General features: G+C 35.7%; 1 pseudogene; it reads right to left on the bottom strand.

Annotated features, from left to right (window-relative positions):
* Positions 1-1,319: 1,319 nt before the first annotated feature.
* LOC148164871 (thymosin beta-4-like) lies at positions 1,320-1,436 on the bottom strand (annotated as a pseudogene).
* Positions 1,437-3,386: the final 1,950 nt, after the last annotated feature.

Below are 3,386 nucleotides of genomic sequence, written 5' to 3'. Positions count from 1 at the left end.
TTTCATCTATGTTTATGAAAAAAAAATCATTCTGTAATTCCTTTTTTCAGTGTCCATATTAGTATGGTATCAAAAATATGCTGATCTCAAAAAATAAGTAGTGAAATATTCCTCTTTTCTATTTTCTCTAGTTGGTGTAAAATTACTCAATGTTGGAATAACTCATCAGGGCAGCCATCTGGGTCTACGCTTTCTTTTTGAGACAATTACTATGGATTCAATTTGTCTCATACATACAGAACAGTTGAACTATTTAAGGTTTCTATTTGTTGGCAGCCAGTTATTCTCGGATGTCTGATGTTCCTGCGCATCTTGCAGGCAGTGCCTTTGTTCTGGATGAACTTCACAAATGTTTAGACAGTGAACAGCCCTATAAGGAAGAGATACTAAAGGGCATGTTTTACTGTCTAGTACAGTAAAAATGTCTCCTATCAGGTTAAAGTTTCAACAGGTTTGCTTTCAGCTCATTATAAAATATTTGATTCTCTAAACTTGTGGTTCTTTGGCAAGGTTGCTTTCTGGGGATCTAGTCACATTTCTTAGAATTTTTACTCTGTGACTCCCATGTCTCTTACATTATTTCCCTACTTTCTTTCTTAATGTATATTTGTTTTGGTTTGAATATTTCTGATCCAACTTTAAACTCACTATTACTCTTATTTCCTGGGTTTAATCTGCTTTAATCCATCTACTGAATTCTTTTTTTTCTTCACATTTTAAACTTTTTATTTGCAAAATTTAAAATTTATGCATTCCAATAATTAAAATCATTTGAAGAAAAAAATGGCATTCTTTTGACTGTATTTTATAGCCTGCTGGACACCTTGGACCAACTTAGTTTTTGCTGGTTGTTCCTACTCAGCTTCTTCCTTCACCAACTTGACAGTTCTTTTCCTTCCCTGCCAGCCAGACAGGCAGTTTGGAGAGGAGGCTCTACATTTATGGACAGTAGTTCAGATTCTTCTTCCTCTTTTTTTTTTTTTAATATTTTAGTTATTTATTTGAGAGACAGAGAGAGTGAGAGCACGAGTGAGGGGTGGGCAGCAGGAGAAGGAGAAGCAAACTCCCTACTGAGCAAGGATCCCATCTGGGTGGGGGAGCTCGATCCCAGGACTCTGGAATCATGACCTGAGCTGAAGGTAATGCTTAACCGACTGAGCCACCCAGGCGCTCCCAGATTCTTTGATGAGAAAAGGGGCAACAGTCATTTAAACTTGATCTAACCTCTTTGCATCTTACAAAGTTAAACAGCTTAAAGAAATAAGGTAAGAAGGCAAAGCTTGTGAAATGCACATTGCATATTGGTGGTGCACACCTCATTACTCTTCACCTGCTCGCTTCTTCTGTTCAATCATTTCTCTTGAAGGCAGTGGCTTTTTCTCTTATGTTTCTGTTTTCTACAATTTTGACTTACTGAATTTCTCAATTTCAGCCATATCATGTTTGTCAGACTTGATTGCAGAGGAAGTGGATTGAGGCATCTGGAGGAGCAAGGTCTGGTCTGTGCAGTGGCCACACCGAGTCCATCTACTGACTTCTTTTTTTTTTTTTAAAGATTTTATTTATTTATTCATGAGAGACAGAGAGAGAGAGAGAGAGAGAGGCAGAGGGAGAAGCAGGCTCCCAAGGAGCAGGGAGCCCGATGCGGGACTCGATCCCAGGACCCTGGGATCATGACCTGAGCCGAAGGCAGACGCTTAACCATCTGAGCCACCCAGGCGCCCCATCTACTGAATTCTTAATTAGTTGTTGATTCTTGTTCATTTCTGTGTATTTCTTTTCTAGACTATATTTTGTCAAATATTTTCTTAAGTATATTATTCATAGCTATTTCAGTGTTTGATAATTGTAATATCCAGATAAGCTGTGGGTCTCTTTTAATCATCTGGTTTTTCTCTTGGTTATTTTTTTGAATAGACTTTTTACTGAATGCTGAAAATTATATATGAAATAACTTGTCTCCATCCTTTTAATCTATAAACTATTTTTCTGGTTAAAGTTTTAAGCTCTATTTCAATAATTAAATTACAACTGCCTAATATTACACTTTCACGATTCTAGCTTTCTTTAAGGATTCTTCAAACCAAATGATGTATTTTCAAGGGCAAAAATTGAATTAGAATTCTATATCCAGAGAAAATATCTTTCAAGAATGAAGGGGAAATTTGGCATTTTCATAAAGAAAAATTGAAAGAATTTTTGGCATTGGACTTACTAGAAAAACTACTAAAGTAAGTTTTTCCAACAGAGGGAAATGATAGCAGAAGCAAACCTGGACTATCAGGTATGATAAGGCCCAGTGATGGCTAAGATTTGCAACAGCTGGAACTCTCATTCATTGTGGATAGGGGTGCAAAATGTCATAGCATTTCTGGAAGAAGGTTTGACAATTCTTGAAAAGTTAAACATATACTTGCTATATGACCCAGCAATCTTACTCTTGGGTTATATCCCCTCCCCCCAAAAAAAGACCTGTTCATTAATATTTATTGCAGCTCTATTCATAACTGCAAAAGCTGAAAACAACCCAAATATTCTTTTATGGGTGAATGGATAAACAAATTCTGGTATATCTGCACAAGAGAGTAACGATTAGAAAGGAACAAACTTTTCCTTTTAACTTTGATTGTCATAGAGGTTAAACAAATCTATAGATATATTAGAATTTATTTGTACACCATTTCTTTGGTACCCTACCAAAAAATAATCATTTTATTGTTATTTTTTTAAAGATTTATTTATTTATTTGAGAGAGAGAGTGAGAGAGTGTACATACGTGTGAGTGGTGGGGACAGGCAGAGGGAGAGGGAGAGAGAATCTCAAGCACACTCCATGCTGAGCATGGAGCCTGATGTAGGGCTCAATCCCAGGACGCTGAGATCATGACCTGAGCTGAAACCAAGTGTCAGACGCTTCACCGACTAAGCCACCCAGGTGTCCCAACAAAGTCATTTTTAAGTGAGAATTTTAAAATAGAATTTTTAAAATGGAAATAAATTTTACTTATCTTAATTTTAGCCAGAGACATTGTCCTTAACTTTTTTTAGATGACAATTTAAAACTATCACTAATTATTATTTTACTACTGAAACTAAAAGCAATTTAGTTTCTAATTAAACTTAAACCAATGCCTAGAAATATTTTAATAGTTTCAGCACTTAGTGAAACCAGTGACTTAGGAAACAAAAGTTAAGATTTATTTTAATAGATTAAATGAATGTTCAACTTGTCTAGGGTTGGTATTTCACTACATTTTGAAATCTGTAATTGTAAAGGATCCCATTTATTTACTAGACTGTAGGGGCAGAAATGAGGAACAGAGGGAAGTTAAGACATTCAAAGATTTTTGGAGAAAATAAGAAGAGTTGTTCTCATCTGGGGAATTC

Source organism: Eumetopias jubatus, unplaced genomic scaffold, assembly GCF_037043125.1.
Source record: "Eumetopias jubatus isolate StellerSeaLion01/CBP00866 unplaced genomic scaffold, mEumJub1_p1.0 scaffold_2, whole genome shotgun sequence".
Classification (NCBI taxonomy): Eukaryota; Metazoa; Chordata; class Mammalia; order Carnivora; family Otariidae; genus Eumetopias; species Eumetopias jubatus.
The sequence above is the reverse complement of the archived record's forward strand: the minus strand, read 5'-3'. Positions and strand labels throughout refer to the sequence as shown.